A 23,683-nucleotide genomic window follows, 5' to 3' on the forward strand; every position below is an offset into this window, starting at 1 on the left:
AAACTCTCAGGTTTTCTTCATGGTGTCATAAGAAAGAGCAATCAACAAACAGCACATAATCGTATTTGGGTACTGGCACATCTTGCATGTCAGGTCTCAATTTGGTGCCTAGTTCAGAACATATCAAGGCAGTCATGCTCCATTTTGTTCGAGGGGAACATTTTCGGCACCAAGGATGACTTTCATTCTTGGTAAGCCGATTATTGGTAAGGTCCTGCATCTGAGTATGGGTTACCAACACCTCAACTGAATGGGGTACAAAAATTGTAAAGGGGTGCTTGATGCTAATGCTTGTAAAGGCTACAGTTTCAAGACACCCAGGCAAAGTAGCAGCTACGGGGTCAAATGTGAAAAAAATAAGCCACAGGTCTGTGAGCATAGCCGTGCATCTGGGTTAGCACTAAAAGAGAGCAGCCCTCTCTCTCACTGCAAAACAAAACATTTATTCTAAGCAGGCATTCCTAGTGACGGGACAGCTCTGGGAAGGCACACATGCAGCTGTCATCTCACAATACCGGCTCTGACATGTCTTTGTGTGTCAGCCTCTGTGAAGGCTTGCCCTCAAGGAGAAGTTTAGAATGCACTGTTGACAGTAACCCACCATTCATAAATTTTTAGAAACACTGACGTTCTCTCTATTGACACCTTCCTTGCTCCTTACTCAATGTGATGTCCTAGATACAGGACTTCTTTCTTACAGAACTGCAATTTGAGCAGGGACACTTTATGTCCATGCTCACTTAAGTGGTTCGGCAATGCAATAGTGTCACATTTCCAAGCCTCTTGTGTATTTTGATGCCACTAAGAGGCCATCAATATAATGGGGCACAGCTTAGTGATATAGCATCACTAAGGACTCTAGATTCTTTTTCAGGACCTGAATAAAGATAGATGAACTCTCCATCTACCTTGCTGGGACTCTGCACCATGCAAAGACACGACTGACAAAATAGAAAGTGAAGAGAAAATTGCTATTCTCATACAATGGTATAGAAAATAAGGCATGACACAAGTCGATGACAGAGAACCACTCAGCTGCACATGGAATCTGAAAAAATATCACAGCTGGATTTGGAACCTGTTAGACCTGACATCATTGGCGTGAGTCTCCCCTCCAATTTTACTGATTGCCTCCCCTGTTTTTGATATGTTTTGCTGGTTATATGCTTTGGGCACTGTGCCACTGCTATTCAGTGCCACAGTGCAAGTGCTCCCTATGTTAAATTGATGCACTAATTAGTGATTCCATGATTGGTTTATTTGATTTACTTGTCAGACCCTAGTACAGTGCACCATGTGGGCTTGTAAATCAAATGCTGCTGGTGGGCTTGCAGCACTGGTTGTGCCACCCACAGAAGCAGCTTGTAAAGTGTGTCTCAGTCCTGCCATTTCAAGTCCTGTGTGCAGTCTGTGACTGCCATGTCGTCTTGGCAAGTGTACCCACTTGCCAGTCCCTAAACCTTCCCTTTTCTTCATATCAGACACCCCTATGGTAGGCCCAAGGGCAGGGTGCATTGTAAGTATAAGTTAGGACATGCCCTGATGTGTGTAACATGTCCTAATAGTGAATTACAGCTATTTTTGTTTTTCACAATTGCAAGGCTAATGTATCTCCATAGGCCAGAATGGGCAGTTAGATTATTACATCTTATGATCCTAACTGACTCAGGGAACATGGTAGAAATTCGAATTTAGTATGCCTGAACTTAGAATGATAAAATACATATTTTAGTAACGTTGGTTTTAACATTCTGTGTTTGAAAATACCACTTTTAGAAAGTAGATATTTTCTTGTCTAACTATCCAGGCCTGCCTCTGCTAGGGGGTTATTCCTTGTCTGGAGTTTGAGTGACAGGGCAGGGGGATTCCAGGAGACAGAATGAGTCAGCCCAGTGGTGAATAGGGAGATCTGCATTTAGATGGGAGGGAGAAGTTGCACCTGGGACCTGAATAGGGCTGGGCCTTCCCTACACAATGCTGGCTCCACCCCCTGGGGTGCGGCTGATGTCTCTGCCCTGCACTGTGAAAGAAGAGAAGGAATCATGTCAACAAAGTGCTCCAGGCCTGTGCTTTCACTCCACAATGCTGGCTCCACCTCCTGTGGGGCGTCTGATGTTTCTGCCCTGCACTGTGAAAGGAAAGAAGGAGTCATGTAAACAGAGTGCTCCAGAAATGGTTTGGACTGGGTAAAGGCCCCTCTGCCTTCAGAGAACAAAGAGAAAACAGTATAAATATTGGGACCCAGGCCCAAGAACGTTAGATCACTTCTGGGAACAAGACAAACCTTTTGCCAAAGAGAAGAACCAAGGAAGCTGCAGAAGTTTGGACTGCCCCTCTGCCAGTGTGCTGTTTTCTGGGTTGGTCTGCAGTGATTTCTTTATTGCCAAGGAAAGGAGAAGGAACTTTTTAAGGACTTTCATCATCTTGCAGAATATTACTCCAAGGGCTTGAACTTGTGCTTGCCTCTTGCTGAAGTCTCAGGGACAAAAGGCTTCACCACCAGCTCCCCTCTGAATTTCCTTGCTGTGAATTCCATCTGCAGAAGCCTGTGTGTCGCTGGGAGTTGGAAGCGCGACGCAATGAGAAGAAGCGTGACGCCGCCACAGCTGTAGTTGTCATATCGCCGGAGAAGCGTGCCACCGCCGCATCTCCCAGGAAGCGTGTCTTCTTCGAAGCTGTCTGCTGTCGCAACACCGGAGAAGTGTGACGCCATCGAGAGGGTCGCCATTGCATCGCTGGAGAAGCGTGTCGCAGGGCCTGTCGTGGCTCCAAAGTACAGAGTCGTCACAAGGCTGCCAGGGCGTGAACGAATTGTTGTCGCATCGTTGCATCAAGGGCGCCATCTTCTCGCATCGCACCAGGATTATCGCATCGAGGCGCCATCTTGCGCATCGCAACGGGCCGCAGGCCGAGAACCTACATATCATCCCCGCACCGATAAGGATCACGACGTATCACCTAGTCTACGCAAGCATTGAGGCGCGACGCATCATCTCCCCTGGAGCACGGAACCGACGCATCTCCCTTTGCAAGCCTTTTGTTTATTTCGCTTTACGCATCCAGGTACTTTTGTGAGAATTGTGTCGCATTTATCACCAACTTGAACAAAGCAACTTTTACCATCTTTAAGTCAATCTTAAGTACAGTATTATGGATTTTTGTCATTTTTGGTATTGTGTGAAGTCTATATAAAGAATACTTATTTTAATAAAAGCTGGTTGGTGTCCATCTGTATATTTTTGACTGTTTTACTGTGTATATTCACAAATGCTTAACACACTGCCTCTGAGATAAACCTGTCTGCTCACTGCAAAACAAAACAAAACATTTATTCTAAGCAGGCATTCCTAGTGACGGGACAGCTCTGGGAAGGCATGCATGCAGCTGTCATCTCATAATACCTGCTTTGACATGTCTTTGTGTGTCAGCCTCTGTGAAGGCTTTGCTAGGCTTGCTAACACTTCACCCATGAACTAAGAACTCCTGTGGAGAAGTGGAGCTGCTTTCCTGCATCCTGTAGCCACCCAAAGAGACCTGAAAGGACTCTGAATCACCAAAAACCTGACACCGAAAGTACCACTGCACCTGTGCCACCTAGTCCAAGCTGAAGTGGACCAATGGTGCCAGTGTAGTCCCCCTCTCCTCCAGAGACAAACTCCACCTTATACTTGCCCATTGTTGACTCACCAATGCCACCTGCAGCCTCTTTAGCAGGCCACACCTTGACTGCGAGTGTTCTCGGTGATGAAAACCTGATGGCTAAAACCACCTCTGCACCCATCGTCCCTGGCCCGTGGAGAAGAGGATCAAATGTGTCCCCATGTACCCGAGTATCGCAAGACCTGAGCCCACCTGCTGGTTCAGTCTGACTGGTCTCCCAGTCCAAACCTGCAGCCTTTTTTCACTTAGACCGATCCCCATTGACTATAGAAAGAGACAGCTTCCTACAATTGGTCCTCCGATGGACCTTTTGAATCTGAATGAGGGGTGATTGGAGTTAGCATTTACATTCAATCAAATTTCAATCAACAATGCAACTTATTTGGCTACATGAGGACCAGGAATCGGTAGTCAAGTTCAACCAAGTGTATTACAAATATATATTCAAGTGCAAATATACTACTCTCAAGGCCATGCTGTAAACCTACAAAATAACAACTGGAAGTCGGGGGCTCCTAAAGAAATTGAGGCGGACTAGTATTAAACAAACAAGCAGTTCTCTGAAAGCGATACAGAAAAGCAACATTAATATCTGATGCTCAGAAAATAATCTAGGATTTCAAAGTCCAGAGGATGGTTGGGAAACAAAGAAACTCACAAATCAGGACAAATCAGGGAATGTCCATAAAGGAAGACAAAAGGAAATCAAGAAGGAAAGTGTTAGCATCTCAGAAACTAGGTCAAGAATCTTCTATGGGCCAGGAATAAGTGTTAGCCTAAGTCACACTTCAGCAAGAATAAAAGGAAACATTGAGGTCTATACCTCTCAAAGTCCATTCAGGTTGTAGGGAATCCAAGAAGGTGTTTGCAAGGAATCTGCAAGAGAAATATACATAGAGTCTGCAGAAGGGACTCAGCCCAAAATCAGGTAAGTAGTAGTCTGAGTCTCTGGTGGGGTAAGAAGTCAGGAAGGGTTTTGAAGAAATCTGGGTCAAATGTTATAATATAATGTGCAAAGTCCATAGGTGACACCCCCATGATCACCCCATCAGAAGTCCATTGTCCTCATCAAGTTCCCAGGTAGCAGACTATTACAGATTATCCCACACTGGACATGGGAACAACATCTCTTTCTCAGAAACATGTGGAATGTAACATTTGCTCAATGGGCCTTTTCAGTCGATACTCTGTTTCTCCATCTACCTTTGTCAAGGTCTTCTTCTGAAGCTCTTTTCCCTATCTGTAGTCCAGAAATGTATCTGTTATAATCTAACAATGCATGTGAATACCTGCAAGCAATGTTGCTTTAGCAGAAAATGGGAAACAGTATTTAATTAAATGCAGCATGGTGGAATACAGGCCTACACTGCTAGAACAAGTTAAACATAAATGCAATGATGCACATGTAATATGTGTGTGCACATTGAAGCATGAGGGAATATAAATTGTAATATATGTCATTGAATTCATATTATGTGTGTCATGGAGTAAATCTTTAAAATAAATCAAGTGTAAGTTTGACTAACAACAACATTTAAATGCATATACGCGTAACATGAGTGCACATAGTACATAAACTTTAACATTACATACACTTTATTGTTTCTAATGAGATCACATTCTACAAATATAGGGATCGGTTTAATCACAGTTTCAAGTCATTATGTGTTAATAATACACCACAGCATATGTTTAGAAAAGTCAGGTTTCTTCTTCACAGTAAATACATAAGCTATTAAACGGGCATGGCTATATATTCATAAAACTACTTTAAAGCATTTTAATTAGCATTGTTAAACACACTTTTGAGTAGATTCTCTAATTCTACAAAAAAATATTTTCAGAAATCCTTAAATCAAATAAGAAAAAGTGCATATTCATGTCATGTATCTGTTAACATTTTCGGTCGAAATTTGTGACATATAAAGAGTGGGAAACTATCTAGGCAGTACTATCAGACTTGCTAAGAAAAGAACAACTGAACAAGGCCAGGCATCCCTTCAGATGCTGAAAAATGTGTCGAGGTCATCATAGTGTAGCTTTAACACCAAGCTGAGGCTTTACCAGACCTGTTTTTTGTTCACACTCCTGCGTGGATCAGGATGCTGGTGGATGGCAAAAAGCAACATCACCAACATGTCAGCCTTCCACACCAGTAACCTGAGAAGAATCTTGCGCTTTTCTTGTCCGTGAACCATATCCAACCAGGAACTGCTCACCAGATGCAAGCAAGAGAACATGGACACCAGCATTATGAGAAAATGATGGAGATAGACAAAACATGCTATCAGAAGAGAACACAATTCCATCAAAATAACAGCCCTCCACTGGTCCCCAGAAGGCAAACGGAAGAGAGGCAGGCCAAAGAACACCTAGAGGCTAATTGTGTAAACAGTAATGAAGATCACGGACCACAGCTGAGGCACCATACAGAAACTTATCCAATACAGACAAAAGGGAAGGTTCTTCTTTGCAGCCCTAAATGCCAGTCGGGCTGTAGGTAAGTGCTCTTTTTGAGTATGTATGTGTATTTCACCTTATAAATTGACTTATTCATTGAGAAATAATGCCCATATTGAGCAATATTTCAGCAGTAACCTTTCTTAGACTGTGGAATAAGTACGAAACAAAATATTGCTATTATATTAAACCATTGTGGTCTGAAAAAATTACATTGGACCTAGAAATTGCCTAAAATCAACTTACACATTGAAGTCTCTAAATTCCTGCTAGAGAAGTTTTTCTATTTGACTTTCATCATAATTTAACAGTATAGTATTGGTGCTTGGGGAGGTGATCTTTGAATTGTTAGATGTTTTTAATCAGAAAGATGTCCTGTAAACTACAAATGTTTTACATGTGTTCTTTCTTTGGTGCGACACATCTGTTAAACCATCTAGACACAAGAAATCGTCTGTGCAAAACCATACATTCAACAATAGACAATTTACACTGCTTGCGCAATTAACCACCTAAATATGAAAAACAGATTTGGGGATTTGGAAATTCGAGAACATAGACGGAACATATTAGCTCTGTTTAAATAAGAGACAGACATTTTGCTGTTTCCCAGTATTTTATTCTCAAACTGGATTAAACCAAGTGAGAGGTTGGAGGAAAAGAGAACATGACATTCTTTAGATTATATTACCAATGTGACTGACTAAATCAAATCAAGTCAGTCTCTGGTCCTGCTACTGAAATGTTTGATTTCAAGTGTTGCAATATATTATAACTAAGAACATTTGAACATAAACTGACCCCAAGAAGCAGCTTTAGGGTAGCAAAACTTTCAGCTAAAACCTTTTTTGTTTTTGCTTATAAAAACGTGGATGATGCAGTTGAGAAAAAGTGGATACTCCGAGTTTAGCTGTGCTTTGGAAAACTTTCTACTTTAATTCAATCCAAGCATGCACACACAGGTGGCGATACCAGTGTCATTAAATACGTAAATGCAAATGGCATTTTGAGGTCTTTCAGATCGGCAGCGATTTTGTATTCTTAATGTAATCATGTTCGCACTGTAGTTTCAGATTCCTTAACCAGTCCCACAAGTCCACAAAGAGATTCCACCGTTATGTCAAGGTCCATTCCCTTTAATTTCTTTCTCGACAGATTACAGAAAAATAGTTTTTTTTTCCCATTAAACATTTAGTTGTGAGAATGTTTTTGAAGGTACTAACTAAGATAGTGCTGACGCCATAAACACTCAAACGCCGCCAGTTCTAAAACCTTCCCTCGCTGGGATGCCGCCATGTCGGGCAGACACATTTCTTTCTGCATGAGGAGACTTTTTTCAAGCAAATGACGTGACCACCTGCAAAACAGATGGCTTTGATCATAGTCTGGTGGAGTCCTCCTTGTTTCTCCATGCAAACCTGCCACTGATTTATTTTTACGCAATCGTGATCGTTTGCATCTTCTTAAATTGCGATCAACTTTACATTCACAAGTGACTGCAGTTCTGAACAAGACTTTGTAAAGACAGACCATTTGATCTCTCTATGTTATAAGTTAACATAAACAATTAGCTATGATTATTCTAAGATGTGAAATATGTTCTCTTACATTTAAGTCATTTCCGGTGTTTAATTTGTGATGTTGCATTTTGTTGAATTTTTATGTAATGTATGCTGACATGTTCCCAGATCAAGTTCACTAAATATTTGATAAAGACATTGTTAGACCTGTCATCCTTAGGAGGGTCTTACACAAAACCGTTTGCCTGCTTACCTCCTGTTTTTGCTGTATTATTTTGTTGGCCCTAAAACGATGGAAGTCATTTGAGAGTAGTCAGGGGTCAGAGCTCGAGCCTCTAATTTGCTCCCTGCCACTCCTGGCACTTCCTTTGTGACCCCTTGCCTCAGGGGGGGAAACGCTTGCCTATTCAGAGGCCGGGGATCGCAAAGGAAAGTGCCAGGAGTACCAGGTTTTGCCCCCTCTGAGACCAGGGGTTGCAAAGGAAGTGCCAGGAGTTGCAAGGAGCAAGTTGGAGGTCAGAGCTGCGACCCCTAACTACTCCCAAATGACGCCCATGCTTAGGACTATGAGCACTTTACCACTGCTGACCAGTGCTGAAGTGCTTGTGCTTCTCCCCGAAAACATGTTGGCATTGGTGTATACATGATTGGCATATTTAGCTTACTTGTAAGTCCCTTGTACAGTGAGATATCATATTGAAAAGGGCACATGTGCACTTCAAGGGCCTGCTTTGTATTCACCCCACTTCAAAGGACCAACTGGGTATGAGTACATGGCCTCGGACCATACCAAGACAGTACACTACTGGACCTGTGAAGAACTCTGCCAGTAGCAAAGACTGCTGCGCTAGAAGGATTACCACACTGCTTGACTGCTGCTCTCAAAGAACTGCTTTTCTGCTTTGCTGTTCTGTCCTGTTACCTGCTGATCTCTGCCCTGCTTCCTGTCAGATTTAGAACTGAGCTGACATAATGGATCAATTGTGACACTTCAGACACTTCTTAGGCTCAGATCAGACACTCAGCTATAACAATGGTGAAACCAGTGGAACCCTGACATTCAGAACCGGTCTCATCAAAATGACAGAACTGATATGTCCGCTAACTCTAAACCCGTTCCCCTCCCTCTTGTAAATGAGCAAGTAGCCTGTAGATTCCTCTACCCAACATGGCGTAAGAGGTTATCGCACAGCTCTCCGAGCGGGACGTACTCTACGGAGATACACAACATCGAAAATGAGACCGCCTCTGAGCCTCGCCCCGGCCCAACGAGGAAAGCAGAGCCGGGGTAGGTTTCACGACAGACAGACTAAGCTTCGCGTCTCAGTAAGTAGGACACAAGTAATCTCTCCTGCTGCAACAGAATTAGGGTAAGTGTTGAAATGAAAGTCAGGGTCAAGGTGAAGTATGAAGTAGAAGTTTATTAAATCAGCCCCACACCTTAAGGCGGTGTGTAGGTCAGTTAGTCAGAATAATAATGGCAGTGGGTGGCAGGGGAACGGAACCTGGACAGGATGGAATGTTGGGGAACCAATGGGAAGGGTGGGGGGCAAAGGATGCTCTCGCGCAGGAGAGCTGGCACACACCACTTGTCATAGGGTCCCGGGGGGGAACCAGAACTAGGTTACAACACATCTTCCTCTCTTGAGGGTTTTGACAGGTAAGCCCAACGTGTGGCAGGAAGAACTTTAGGGATGAGTGAACTGGTAAACATTGGTCACAAAACAGTTTTAAAAACATAGGGGATCCGGAAGGCTCTCCCTGACGTTCTATTTGCCACGGGAGATGAGGAACGCACTGTGTGTCAGTCTGGGATTCCGTGTGGGTTCTGCCCACCCAACGCTGAAGCAGTGACCGCCAAGCTGGCTTCAGAGACAGAGTGGGAGTTGCCGTACGGCTCCGTTTGGTGAACGGAGTGCGTGGGATGGCCCCCAGGGACTGGTCTGAGTGATTGACAGTCAGCTGAGTCAGTGGCAGGTGGGAGATGGTGTGAACTGTGTTTATGGGTGTGGGACAGTGTCCAGCTTGGTGAGGGACCACGGCTTTGGAATCCTTTTTCTTGGGATATTTCCAGGACCATAATGTGCCGCGTCTGCGCTTACATTTACTCCTACCACAGGTATCCCTCACGTTGTCACTCTCAGGGATGGTTCTGACATCACATCTCTTGTAGTACTCTGTACCAGTGTCACTTGTACTTTCTTTTCCAACAACTCTCATGCCTTCGATACTTGCATCCGCAAGGACCTGTTCTTCAACTAATTTCGTCACGTGAGTTCCCCTAAAGGATGTGGTTGTGTCATCTGTGTCTCTTAATTTACATTCACCCCAGCGTTCCACAAGCCTCTTGTTAATCCTTATCTGTACTTTGGGGTGAGGATCTAGTACGTGTTCGTGTGCGTTTTTACTTTCATTCTCTGGCTCTACATCATATAACCAGTCATAATACTCTCCTTGCATGTTGCATTTCGACTCTACCAGACACTGACCATCATTTTCTTCTAGGTGACCATCGTCAGCGTCATTCCTTCTTGTGACAGGTGTTGACTTGATCCTTGCAGTAGAGTGCCACACTTCCACATCTTGGTGGCAGGTAGATTTACTATTGTACTCCACTGGTACCGTGGACAGAGATACCATACACCTTCCTCCATAGGTCAGTTCGCTTTTATCTTCCAGGACTTCTTCACTTATATTGTCCTTTACCTCATAACTCGTGAATGCATTTTGTTTAGTTTTGAATCTGTCAGTGACTGCTTCATTTTCTCTTTTCTCACTCCATGCAGCCTTTGACCATCCCCTTTTGGTCATGGAAGATGGCTTCTCCTCACTTAACGTCTTGGAGCTTGAACTGAGTTTGTTGTTGATTTGTGCCAGCCTATTCAAAGGTTCAATACGGTTGGAATCTATCATTATGTTACATTTCTTCTGTTCTTCCCACCCCAGTACCGAGGGTCCTTCTTCTGAAACATAAACCGTACTCCATGTGCTTCTCTTCATATAGCTCAATTTCGTTACACTACCCCCTGTTAGGTTGATGTTTTCTCCTGTGTATGTTTTCGGGGACATTTCAGTTTCCATCAATTCATTCCCTTGTGTCATAGTCAATTTACTTTTCCATATATTCCTGTTTATCAATGTGCAGTTCGAACCTGAATCAGCGATAACGTCAATCCCAACTCCATTTATGTCTATGGTACTCTCAGGTTTGGTTTCACTCATGTTACATTCATTTTTGCAAACACCATTTTCCCGGTGAATTGTGACATTTTGTGTGTTGGCCAATAGTTTTTGTTTGAAATGTTCACTTAAGTCATCCATCACCTCCTTAAAAACATTACTGTTCGCTTCCTTCTTGGTTTCTTTTCCTGGTGGGGGTAAAATGCACATTAGGTTTTTATCCATGTCGCAGTTGCAAACCTATTAGACTTGTATAATTTCTCTTTTGTGTGTTTTATCACGGAAAGTTTCACAAAACTGAGCGTGTGCCAACACGGGATTAGAACTCCCGACACCGATTCTAAACTCAGCGCTGATCTCCCCGTATGGCGCCTTACGCTGCGTTCCAGTGACGTGGCACGCCTTGGCGCATGCGCAGACGGGTACACAGGAGGGGCGTTTATGGCGCGAAAATCCCCTGACAGGATTTTCTTCAATCAGACTTGTACAGGAAGGCCAGAAGGGGATGACGCATACTGGTGCAGAAAGGTCTCTTCACAATGTGCTGCTGAACTGTTAAACAATCATGGGTTTACGCCGTCGCACTTCAAATCACTTAGGACACGGCTAAACAGTTGTGAGAGGCACTAATCTTTGACGCTGTGGAGGACTCTAAAATAGCCGCCACAACTTCCCTCAAGCTCCCAAACGTGCAGTTCCAAGGTAAGCTAATCACTCCATAGAATATATTGATGACACTCGCCGATGCTGAATAACATTTAACATTAAAATGAGCCTCGCGCTGAGGAAGGTCGCCCTTCTTCTTTCGGATTGTTGGACAATCAAGGGTTTGTGCCGCTCACATGCACCACACTTTTACTCAGGACACAGCTTGTCATGCGCTGCACTCAACTTAAACAATGTGAGAGACTTGACACGCCACACCCTTTCAATGTCTATGTTCTTTTAGTAGGTGATTCTTCTCTCCCTCAGAGCGGCAACTCGTGCAGCCCTGGGTTACGCTGAATATGGGGAGGTTAATAATTATCTCGCTTAAACATCAATAAATACGGCTGCAGACGTTATTTTGGTGTGGGTCCTTGCTCTGCTCACTCCACCTCCACCCAGCTACCCAGGCTCACCTCATGGACCCGCTCAGAATACAGTGGTCCTGCGTTTTTCTTTTCTGTCACCGTCACCGTACTCGCAGGTCCCTCACTGTACTTCACGGCTTATCATATTGATTTGCGAAGAATCTTGTTATTCTTAACTCAAGTTTTGTTTCGTCAGTTTCACACGTTCATTTCGCATTCGACCCACTCATAAGTCGATGGCTCCTTTCACGCTCGACTTGCTCAAAAGCCGGCTTGCCGAAATCACAGAGCTGTTCCTTGCTCCTTTCACGCTCGACTTGCTCAAAAGCCGCTCCTTTCACGCTCGACTTGCTCAAAAGCCGGCTTGCCGAAATCACAGAGCTGTTCCTTGCTCCTTTCACGCTCGACTTGCTCAAAAGCCGCTCCTTTCACACTCGACCCGCTCAAAAGTCGACTGGCCGGAATCACGGAGCTTTCCTTAGCTCTTGACCTGTTGCACCGTGCCTTTAGAAGAGGTTGCTTCCGCATTCAAATTGGAAGGCAGTGGGTTCGTGGTGAGGGGCTGAGGTCCTCGTCGCCACTGTTGAAATGAAAGTCAGGGTCAAGGTGAAGTATGAAGTAGAAGTTTATTAAATCAGCCCCACACCTTAAGGCGGTGCGTAGGTCAGTTAGTCAGAATAATAATGGCAGTGGGTGGCAGGGGAACGGAACCTGGACAGGATGGAATGTTGGGGAACCAATGGGAAGGGTGGGGGGCAAAGGATGCTCTCGCGCAGGAGAGCTGGCACACACCACTTGTCATAGGGTCCCGGGGGGGAACCAGAACTAGGTTACAACAGTAAGACAGTCCTATGCCTTAACCAGGGCCTTTTACTTACCACATGTAGGGTGATAATAGGCACTTAATTTTCTGCTTTCACCTCCATGAGTGCGTTTGTTTGAGTGTTAAGATATTCTTTTTTTCTGCCCATAACTATCACAACACGATGTTTGGGTTGGTGATGAAGGTGTGTGGATCGGCTTTGTAAGTGTTTTACTACACAGGCATGCAGCCAATATCAAAAGGATGCCTTTTGACCAATGTTGAATTATTTTTAAGGCAATATACCTTGGTATGTCCTTTATGTAATGTTGTGTCTTCGGTGTTCCAGGTTGCTATGCATGCCGAGGTAAAACGTTTTTACTTTGGGCTTTTGACATTTAACTGATTACTTCAACGCATTGCACAAAATACCGAGTTCAGTCAGAAAGTAGTGTAGATAATCCTTTTTAGGTCCTGAAGAATTACCATTTGATCAGCCGGGACAAACATAGGAAAGAAACATGTTGACCTAATTTTAATCAATCACATACCTCGCTCATTAGGACCATTGAATCAATTATGAGCACCACAATTTTTAATTAGGGTAGTGAATCCAATCAAAAAAGGTTTTTGAAATGATACATCACTTGACCTATTTTAACCCACTTTTCCGATACCACTCTACACACAAATAAATCCCACACACTCCCACTTCATCACACAGCTTCAAAAAGATCTCCGCAAAGAGCCCCCTAGTGGGTACCCTTTGGGCATTGCAGCACCAGCCAGTTGAGGAGCTTGCCCAATGATGAATCATGACAACTTTTGGGGTGTATGAGGGCACATGCTCCTATTGGAGCAACTAGCCTTAACTAACCTGGAACGCTTATTTTCCCCTTGTCTTGTCTACCCAGAGAAACTGCACACCCTTGTGTATTAAAAAAGTACTCACATGAGGAGAAAGTGTGCTGGACCTAACTAAAGATCCTGGGTCCTTTCTGTATAGTGTCCATTATTTTAGCATAACACACTAATTGTACTCCATAGTGCATATTGGGTCATTATTGTGAGGTCATATATTTTTCCACTCAAAGTGAGGGTGTGTAGTTACTTGAACAGCTTTCAGAAGGAAAACAACAAATCACTATTTGTTTAATCCAGTGTTATTCTGCCTTTATACTTTTCTGCCACACAGACAGTGCTTTTTATCAAAGGCATGTACGGGTAAAACAAAATCGGCCTTGTGACTCTCCTAATTATAATGGCATTCCAATGGCCCTTTGGGACAAGCAATATACTGCTACTGTGCCACCTACTAATTTAACACAATTGTATGCAAGGAACATTGTTTAACAATTGTCTTTTTTCATTTAGTTTTTCTCTATATAGCTACTCCAGCTGGTACACCTGTAGGACCCAACAGGTAGGAGATATTGGTCCGTCTGTGGAGGTAGAGGCTGGAGCATATCAAGTTAGAAACCGGTGGCTGGTGGTCCTGGAAGAGCAGGGGGAGGAAATAAATGCCTCTCTCCCAGTGCAGTCGGTCCCCCTCAGCCTTCAGCCTCCCGGCCATCCCATCACTGGTGCTGCCGCCAGCCAACTGCTGCCCCCCTAACACACCAACAACAGGCTATTTCTGCTCTGCATCCTGCAATGGATGCACACCATAGAGGGCCACTCACCACGATGGAGCAGAGCCTGGACCAGATCAGGACCTATACACTTTTTTACATTTTTTGTTTTGCTAGGAGGGACTTGTTGTTGTGGCTGGGTGTAGAGGGAGGTAAGGAAGTTGGGAGTGGGCTGGGTTTGACTTTCTATGGACATTTGTTGCATTGGGGCTTAGGTCAGTTCAGTTTGTTTGAGGAGAGGAGTGGTCATGTTGTGTGGATGGAGTGGGTGGATATCTTTGTAACAAAATAAAGGGAAATTTTTGGTTTATCTAAATATATGCCTGAAGTAGTTTGTTTTACTTTTACTTTGGACTGCTGCCTTCAAATTTCACACAGCCTGTTTAGGTGCCTGTAAGGGAGAGTGTACCACTTTGTTATAGAGTTATACCTCTCTAACTCTCTTGACCATTGGGGGGTTGCTGCCATGACCTCCATTGTCTACAACAACCTAGACACTGAGACCCACTCCGACTCTATCTTAGGAGTCTGCCCTTGAATTGCGGAGCCTTGCGGAGCCTTACAGGCAACAACCACCCGCCCGTGTTCACTCCCGCGATCATTCCCTCCCGGTTTCAGTCCTTCTCTCTCTTTAAGCGGAGAGGAGCAGAGAGGCGGGTGAGGCGGGTGAAGGCGAGTGAGGACGCCGGTAATGAGCGAACGGTAGCGGGAGACAAAAGCGCTGAGCCCTGCACTGCTCTGTATTGAAATTTGGCCACCCGGCCACCCGGTACGAAGGACGATGGTGGAGGAGGACGGGAGAGCCCCTTTGGAGGTACTGATGCTGACGCTGAGAGGAAACGGACATTATAGTAGCTTGTGAGGTAGAACCACCTAGTAAAACGTTGCAGGGTGGTATCAAGGTGTGGCATGGTGCTAAGATCTCCCCCAAAGGAGTTTAATTAACCACCTGAGCCTGTGAGCAGGAAACTACACCTTTGGTAGGGACTGGACAGTGTCTATACCGATAAAGCTTCTTTGACTCCCCAAAAGGGGTCCTACCTTTGCCTGTGTGTTCCTGCCATCCCTGCTGAGTACCGGATACTGTTGGGGGGACTGCTTGGAGCCCGTTCTCTTTCCCGCCGACTCCGCATTGCCGCATACAGTCTCCCCCTGCTGCCGCAGCTCCACACCAACAGAGCGCGGCCGCAGCGGGGGGGCCATGGCGGACTACCACGACCAGGTGCCTTTGCGGCCGGAAGCCGCCAACATCTGCGCCAGGAGGCACATAAATTCACGGACATCCCCCGCGTCGCGGGATCGCGCGCGGTTTGCGCCGGGTAAAGCCCGGGACAAGGGCGGGACCGTCTGAGGCCATCCGAGGCCAGACGAGGCTGGGCTGGGCCACCCCCCTAAGCCCAGGACTAAGGACTAAGGACCCAAAAGTAAGATCATCATATAGACTTTTATATGGACAAAGTGTGTTTATAACCAGAAGGTGTCATATGTTTGTGTCTATAGGTAACACTTAAAATATACTTGTGTAAGATGACTACAAAAGGCGGAAAACAAAGGAAGAACCCAGGGGGGGGGGACACTCACGGGTACCTTAGATCAATTTATAACTAGGGCCGCAACATCCATAGAACGCGAAATAGCCCTGACTGAGCGCCGCTTGTCTCTAGAATCTTTATGTAACAAAAGATCATCCCTGGGGTCAATTCAGCTAGTTATGACCCCACCAACACCTGGTAGTGGAAAGGATTCAAGTAATTGTCTTAGTACTTCGCCCCAAATGGGTCAGGGACTCACCAGGGCATTGAGCAGGGAATCGACATGCTAGGACTTAAGTATTGAGCCCTGTTTGGAAATTATACAGGAAGAGAGTGCCCCCGGCGCCTCTCCAAATCTAATAGTTAAAAATAGCTTGCAATCCATTCCGCAAGGTCAGGGCTCTACCTCAATCTCAAAAAGAAAACGTGGAGGGGCCAGACATAGGGGAATGTCAGCGAAAACCGCAAAAATATACATAAGCCCCCCTAAGGAAAACCCTCAAGCCCCCAAAAAAATTGTGGCAGAATTATTTCCGCAAAGGCCACTTCAATCTCAAACCCAAGATCTGCTAGGAAAGATAGAAGTATTAGTGAAATCTTTGATTTTACCCCTGGTCGAAAGAGTTAAGAGAATAGGGGAGAAATTGGGGTCATAGAGGAAGTGATTAAGTTGAATACTGGACTTATTAAGAAATTGGCTGATCGCCCACATAATATGGCTCCTACACACAACAAGTCAGGGGAAAAATTAAATCAGGTTGATAAATCAAATGACCTGGCACCCTTGTTTGTATCATTACCAAACACTTTGGATCCACCACCAAACGATAACGGTACCACTTCACATATAGAGGTAGGCAACGTAGGGCAGGTAAACAAAGTGATTGATATAGATAAGGAATGTAGGAACCAGGGAAAACAAAAAAGATCTTTACCTCGTATTGATCTGCCGCCAGAGGCTGCCCCCTATGTAAGTGTCCTTTCAGGGGTCCCTGAATTAGCTAATGGGGCAAAAGAGAGGTATCAAGAGTTAAAAAACAAAGTAGTCTTTTGGTTGAGTAAAAACAGACCACTTCCAGTGGTCTGTACAATTACTTTCCCATAATAGTTATTATCAGCTGGTGAAGATAGGTATTAATAAGGTGGCGTATGTTATAATTATTAATCTTTATAACAATATCCCGGTTGCTGATATTGAAGTGACAATAAAAAAACTGGGTGTTGAACTAAAAAATGGATTGGACACTAATTCGAAAGAAGTATCGGATATTTGGGGGGGATATTAATTGTGCACTTTGTAAAAGGGGACGCCAAGGGATTTGTGGCATTATGTTAGACCAGGATACTACCCTGACACATTTTGAACACACTATATGTGGGGATTTGCTAAATGAAATTTTGTTCTCTTGTGATCTGGGCTATGCCAATGAAATTAGTCAAATAGAGTCTCCTTTTGTGCCGACATTTATTGGCAGGGGTGCGTCCACAACAATTGATTTTATTTTATTCTCCGCTAGGTATGGACACCTGATTAAAACCTGTAAGACCATTATTATCGCACTCAGCGACCATCGGCTGTTGACTATGGAGATTGTAAATCCATTTCAGGATCTAGATAGAGAGCAGTCTTGTAGGCAGCTTGTCCCAGACATATTGATGGGAAGACAAAATGGCTGTTCCCTTAAATGGAGTAAGCTGGCCCCGATGATTTTATATACAAATTCATGACAACATGTTTAAATGATTTTCTGATTTGTCTCGACACTTTTATAATATTGCAAACTGTATCAAGGAGTTTATGGGTTGAACTAAAAAATCGTACAGAAATAACTAGGAGCTGGTTTGACCCAGCATGTACAAAGCCACTCTCAAAACTTAAGAATGCTCTACACGCTGTCCCCCGCAACCTCTTATTGGTTAGAGTGCTGCGGAAAACCTATAATGAAGCATTAAAAAAAAGAAAGGCTGCAATAAAAAGGGACGCTTGGGAGTCACTATGTGAGGCCTCGCATAGTAGAGATTCATCTGCATTCTGGAAAGCGGTGAATGACCCTTTCCTTTTTGATAACACCAAGGCATGTATCGAAATAGCGATCACAGAGGATGAATGGGTTAACCATTTCTCCCAACTGTATAGCATCCCACAAGTGGTATATCAAACGCAACTCCAAACTCCTGGGGAAGAGAGGGCTAAAAACATGAAATTGGATGTCACCCTCGAAGAAGTAACGGAGAGCCTTAGAGCCACTCGGGGAGGTAAAGGTGCGGGCCCAGACGGCATACCAGCCGATTTGTTTAAAAATAATATTGAGTTGTGGGGGCCCATATTAGTACAATTATTTAATGCTACCACGAGAGGGGTCTAAGTGCCTCATGGTTTACTTCTGTTATCGTGCCTATATTTAAAAAGGGTGATAGACAAAATTGTACATGTTATCGACCTATCTCCCTATTGGATTCATCCATAAATCCTTGGAAGAGTTATTTTAGGTAGACTTCAAATCTGGGCGGAAGACAATATGGTAATCAGCGATTTGCAGTATGGGTTCCAGAAAGGGGTTGTAACGGTAGATCAGGGCCTAAATTTATTTATTTTGCAACAAAAATACACTAGGGCTAGGGGGAACGTATATACTTTACATTTGTTGACTAACGTCGGCATTCGATTGCGTTTCACACAGCAAATTATGGATGATAATAGAAAACCTGGGGGTGGAAGAAAACCTTATTTGTTTTTAAAAGGAACTATATTCAGGTGCCACTGCATCTGTCCGCTATGGGAGAAACGGAGAGTGCACTAGATCTTTTGACATAGGACGTGGGGTACGCCAGGGGTGCGTCTTGGCCCCCTTTTTATTTCTAATTTATATAAATGACCTTGAGAGAACTCTACTCCAAGAGTGTAGGGATATGCCTATGGTAGATAAAAGATCCAATCCCTGCACTCTTATACGCAGATGACGCGGTCATAATGGCACGGACTCCCCTCGCCCTACAAGGTCTGATAACATCTTTTAATACCTTTATGTCAAATTTGGATCTGAGAACTAATTTCGCAAAAACATTTTCTATGAATTGCAGCCCCGGCACTAACAGACGGAGAAAGTTATGTATATTAATGGTAGTCCCCTGGACTTAACCCCTATCTTCCATATCTAGGTATTTTGTTTCACGAAGCAGGTACATGGGCAAGTGCCATAAAATCAAGATTATTTCTGTTCTCTCAATCAATGATGGCCCTAAAAAAAAAATCGAAAAAATGGGGAAAAAGCCAACTGGGGAACTCTTAAAAATCTATAACGCTACATGTGTATCAACCGCTGTTTATGGCTCAGGTATCTGGGGATATGACAACATAAAATCCATCCAGTTAGTGGAAAATAAGTTTCTGAGATACATCTTAGCTGTACCTGAGAGTGTCTCAAGTTACATCTGCCACACGGAACTCGGTCAGCCATATATTGAAGATACAATCAAGGCCCAGCCAATACTTCTCTGGCATAGGGTCTGGACTACCGACGAGTGTGTATTGAACCGCACAATTATGATGGATGTTTTAAGTCTGGAACATGCCAGAAGGATAAGATGGCTCGTTTATGTAAAAGATTTTCTTGTAAAAATGGGCTCTCAAAAGTATTATGATGATCCTCCCTCAATGTGTAATATCCCAAGGAAGGTATTGAAAAAACAGTGTAGGAATTATCTGGAAGATAAAAGAGCTAGCGAGGAGATAAAGAAAAAGTCAGTACTATCACACCAATCGATATTGATTCAAGGCAAACTACAACCGTATTTAACCCTTGCTATGACTGATTATGAGAGGTTTGCCCTGACACGGTTTAGGCTGAATATTCTTTTTAGAGTTCTCAATTTCCCTGTCATGAACATCTGGTCACGTGACTTAATTAAATGCCCGTGTGATGATCTATCTGAACAATCGGAAGCAAGAAAAAACTCCCTCTTCACCTATAACCACTTTACTACTGGGAATAACCTCTAATGTCACAGGCATACACAAACCACATATTCATCTTTTTTTGTTTGTTTATTCGTTTTTATTTTTAAAGTCTTTTTATCATTTCTTAAATCCTTTTTTTCCTTTTTTTGAATACAAATAGTTATTCACTGTGTTTCATATAATTTTCTTTAAATACATATACAAAAGTTCATTTTATAGTTCCATTGTATAAAGAAACATACATATCTTTTTAAAAGCGAGACAGTTATTATGACCCAGGTCGAGAACCACAACCACACACGCTCACTCACACATCCTAATCATACATAACTCCACTACAACCAAAAAGCATCCTGTTGTTTTGCACCAGTTGCCCACTATACAACCAAGAGGTTGGATCTAAGTAAAGGAATGGCCGACGCGTTTCGGTGGAAGAACTGCAATGAAGACCACCTTCATCAGGACCAGCCAGAGGCAATTCAACAGTGTGTCTCGCAACCTGGAGTTAGTGTCTGTAAAAATATATACAAAAAGGATTTTACAAGTATTGCCAAATTAATTTACAAACCCTTTTGAGGCAACAGTGATGTGGAACAAACACACAAAGCCAACATTCTATACACATTGTGCCACCTTATAGCTGCAAGTACGTGAAGGTATACATAAAAATATACTCAGGATTGTAAGGACAAAAATAATAGAAAGAGGGGTGGGGGGGTTTTAGCCACAGAATCTACAGGAGGCCCAATTAGCGCCAAATTTATTGGTATCTACCTCTTTGCTAAAATGTATTATGTCAACATGCTAGTACAAGCCTTCTTCACACCTCGACTACCAGCCAGAGGGTTAAACCATTTAAATTTGGCGGCCGAGGATAAATATTATCCACCGTCCTGCAAAAGTAAAGATTCACACTGTTCAATATGTCAAGTGACTACGAGGATAAAAGGGACATGAGACAAATTACACTCCAAGTTACCTCCACAATCTCAGTCAGAGAAGGAACCAGCCAAGAGAATTCTCGACTCCTGTTGTATGTCGCCTTGGGAAGATTTTGACAGAATAAACTGCAAAGAGTGTAATGACAATACTATTGTTTGTACCCTAAAGATGTTCTATTCTGCAATATTCAAAAGATAGTAAAACTCATCCTTAATACGCAACTTCATCTTCGATTACCTTGCTCATTCATCCAGAATGACCTTCATAAATGCTATTAGGTAGATCCCGGTTTCCTTCTTTGCTTCTGATCACCGAATCTGTAATAGGACAGAAACATACTATTCTAGTCCTCCCCAGTTACTATAAAAATCAGGGACCTAATTACACAGCAGCCAGAAAACACTTACTTTATGTTCTTCTGCATGAATCCTATAGTTCTCTCGTACTCCTCTTCAGACGCAGTAGCTCTGGTAAAATTTATAGTGCTATCATCTGATAACCTGCCTGTCAAATAAAAACATACCAAATATTTTATCTACCATTAGACCACTTAATCAAGCCATACTCCTCATTGTGCCTAGTAAGAACGACTGGCAGTATTTTGACTCTATATTATCAACGCTCCTTACAGCATGTGACAAACATACTGCTCGTATTCATAAAAGCACAGGCCAACCAAGGACAGATTGTGCACTGATGGCAAAAAGTTTTTTATCATGGCTTTTGCGGTAACCGCAAAGCCTATGAACTTCCATTCATTTATTTATAGATGTCACGTCCACCCAACAAGGACTGCTTTTTACAATAAACCAAGAACAATTGCACCAAAAAGCGTATCGACTCCAATGTGTTTACACACAGTATCTTTGACCGGCAGCATGCGGCATCTCTACACGGCATTCTACAACTAGGCAATCATCCCCCGATTATAACATACAGGCAGGGGCTATCTCCCACAGGAAAAGCGTTTTACCAGAAAACAACTGTGCGCAAACACGCAGCACTTTTCCCAATATTGCAATGAGGGATATATCGTGCCCGCTCTATCCAATTACCCGTCACTGTAGCTACAACAAAGCAGGCTACACCTCGAGGCTTACCGAGTTACAGGGGTCAGCATACGTCCCAGAGCTCCGCCAGCATACCAACTGTAATTTATTACCGCAGTGAAGATCTGCGATAAGACGCCGTTTTTAAATCCTAGCGACTTCCTGCTGTAATACCTGACACCAGTGCAGCAATTACCTCTCGACCTCTCTTGTATTTCCAGTGCTAATGCTACCGGATTCTGCCTACAACCAAGACGACGGACTCACTAAGCTGCTGCCATATTAAAAGTAGACATTCTTCGCCGTAAAAGAAAGTCAATGAAATACGGCCAACTGATCGCACGTCCTCCAGGGGCATAAAAAGCAGACTACAGATATTACCGGTATAATACACAGCTATTTTCAGTACCAGTTTATAAAATCTTTATTTGTCACGATACAAATCACTCTTTCTGTCTAACTTTCAACAGTTTAGTTGGACCTTTACCATATCACATCTGGACGTATTGAAAGTGCCCATATAAAGGACAAACTGATAAAAAATTGCAAGTATATTGTATGTCTATGACAGATGTCAATTGCATATAGATATGAAAAAATCAATGCCGGCCCACAACAATGATCTAATAGAACGCAAAAAAAGGTGGTAAAAAAATAAATGTCGGCCCACAACAATGATCTAATAGAACGCAAAAAAGGACCGCAGATGCTAAGGCAAGACGTAGTCTATCATATTGATAACCAATGCCAATATAGATATTTCAACCCCACCATGAGGGCCCTATAGCAAGAGGTCTCACAGTTATAGATGCTAAAATAAAAAGGTGCTGACAGTGGTGGGAAACAAGATATTAGTTTCCTCAGCCGAAAAAAGATAATATACCTGCCACGATGTCCAAAAAAGAGCACACATTTTAAAATTTAAAATTTAACATTTAAAATGTGTGCTCCTTTTTGGACATCGTGGCAGGTATATGATCTTTTTTCGGCTGAGGAAACTAATATCTTGTTTCCCGCCACTGTCAGCACCTTTTTATTTTAGCATCTATAACTGTGAGACCTCTTGCTATAGGGCCCTCATATTGGGGTTGAAATATATATATACTGGCATTGGTTATCCATATGATAGACTACGGCTTGCCTTAGCATCTGCGGTCCTTTTTTTGCGTTCTATTAGATCGTTGTTGTGGGCCGGCATTGATTTTTTCATATCTATATGCAATTGACATCTGTCATAGACATACAATATACTTGCAATTTTTTATCAGTTTGTCCTTTATATGGGTACTTTCAATACATCCAGATGTGATATGGTAAAAGTCCAACTAAACTGTTGAAAGTTACACAGAAAGAGCGATTTCTATCGTGACAAATAAAGATTTTATAAACTGGTACTGAAAATAGCCGTGTATAATACCGGTAATATCAATAGTCCGCTTTTTATGCCCCTGGAGGACGTGCGATCAGTTGGCCATAGTTCATTGACTTTCTTTTACGGCGAAGAATGTCTACTTTTAATATGGCGGCAGCTTAGTGAGTCCGTCGTCTTGGTTGTTGGCAGAATCCGGAAGCATTAGCACCGGAAATACAAGAGAGGTCGAGAGGTAATTGCTGCACAGGTGTCAGGTATTACAGCAGGAAGTCGCTAAGATTTAAAAACGGCGTCTTATCGCAGATCTTCACTGCGGTAGTAAATTACAGCTGGTATGCTGGCGGAGCACTGGGACGTATGCTGACCCCTGTAACTCGGTAAGCCTCGAGGTGTAGCCTGCTTTGTTGTAGCTACAGTGACGGGTGATTGGATAGAGCGGGCACAATATATCCCTCATTGTAATATTGGGAAAAGTGCTGCGTGTTTGCGCACAGTTGTTTTCTG

General features: G+C 43.4%; 1 long non-coding RNA gene across 1 annotated transcript; it reads right to left on the reverse strand.

Moving 5' to 3' along the window:
- Positions 1–19,906: 19,906 nt before the first annotated feature.
- Positions 19,907–22,013, reverse strand: LOC144791446 (uncharacterized). The gene is made up of 5 exons (XR_013602394.1): positions 21,859–22,013; positions 21,166–21,262; positions 20,996–21,075; positions 20,796–20,883; positions 19,907–20,328 (listed from the first exon to the last, which is right to left on the reverse strand). It is a non-coding gene; the product is annotated as an uncharacterized LOC144791446 (long non-coding RNA).
- Positions 22,014–23,683: the final 1,670 nt, after the last annotated feature.

Source organism: Lissotriton helveticus, chromosome 11 (genome assembly GCF_964261635.1).
Source record: "Lissotriton helveticus chromosome 11, aLisHel1.1, whole genome shotgun sequence".
Classification (NCBI taxonomy): Eukaryota; Metazoa; Chordata; class Amphibia; order Caudata; family Salamandridae; genus Lissotriton; species Lissotriton helveticus.